Source organism: Cynoglossus semilaevis, chromosome 16 (assembly GCF_000523025.1).
Source record: "Cynoglossus semilaevis isolate Cse_v1.0 chromosome 16, Cse_v1.0, whole genome shotgun sequence".
Classification (NCBI taxonomy): Eukaryota; Metazoa; Chordata; class Actinopteri; order Pleuronectiformes; family Cynoglossidae; genus Cynoglossus; species Cynoglossus semilaevis.
The window spans coordinates 6,559,793-6,560,888 of NC_024322.1; the positions used below are offsets into that span (position 1 = coordinate 6,559,793).

The window sequence follows — 1,096 nt, forward strand, 5'->3', positions numbered from 1 at the left end:
CATGCATCACTTTTCACCCTGGAGCCAATGAAAGAAGGCTTTCTGAAAAGAAAAAAAAAGTCAGTTTATTCAGTATTTTATAGTCCAGTACGTCTCATTTTTTATTTTTGGGGTGTAGATTTTTTAAAGTTAGTTTCAACAATACTATTCACTATTTTGTTCCAGTTTTATTCGAGGCTCGTGTGTGTGTTTTGCTGCGATTTCAATTTTTCAAAATAAAGGACATTTTGACTGAACTTTTGTTTCCTTTTCCAGGTCGAGGCCAGAGCAGTGATGAATCTGTGAGGGAAATAAAGGAGATCTGCGCACATTTCGGTGAGTAACACTTCTTTAATGAAGGCAGAGCAGAAGAGACAACGCAGCCTCAGTGCTAACCAGGTGAAAGTAGTGATTTGTTATTAAGGCTGTGTATTAACGCTCTCAGACTTTCACACACACACACGGAGGCTTAAATCATGAAAGCAGGCACGGACATGAAGGATGGCTTTAACTTAACCTGGACGCGTCATTATTTACGCAGAAACCCATTTAAATACGTGCAGGGATTTTTTTTCTCCTCATGTCCTGCTGGAAAGACAGGACTTCAAATAAAGCAAGGCCCTGATGCAGTAAACAAAGACGAAAACAAAGAAAAAAAATCCGTTTTACGCACGTCTTAAACACAGCCAACATGCGAATAAAAAAAACAAAAAAACAATCAACCTCTTGATTCCATATTTTCGCCTTTCTGCCACTTTATAGCCAAAATAAAGCAGCTCCACGGCGTCAGGCGTGTTGTGGTGTGTGTGTGTTGCTGCAGCCTCACACTCAGGCAGAATGGAGGCATCATTTATAAAGCCCCTGGCCTCTGTATGGGCAGAGTTGTATGAAATTCTTTCCCTTGCCTTCCTCCTACGCTCACTTTTACACTTCTGAGAGGCCGAGACTCCGGCTGCACTGTTTTGCTTTTCATTCCTCTCTCAGGCCGTTTACAACCAGAACATTTGCGGTCATAAATTTTGCCGCGGTCCACACTGACAGGTGCAATTGTTATGCGCGGTGCGGACTCGCACCTCCCCAAGAGCCACCAACATACAGTATGTATATATATATATAT

General features: G+C 42.0%; 1 protein-coding gene across 1 annotated transcript in view; it reads left to right on the forward strand.

Annotated features, from left to right (window-relative positions):
* The first annotated feature begins 252 nt into the window (after positions 1-252).
* The window catches only part of hoxd3a (homeobox D3a), a 3,730-nt gene continuing 2,886 nt past the window's right edge, over positions 253-1,096 (forward strand). Inside the window, exon 1 of the mRNA XM_017039818.2 lies at positions 253-315. The gene's annotated coding sequence lies outside the window, so the exon portion shown is untranslated. The remainder of the gene's footprint in view (positions 316-1,096) is intronic.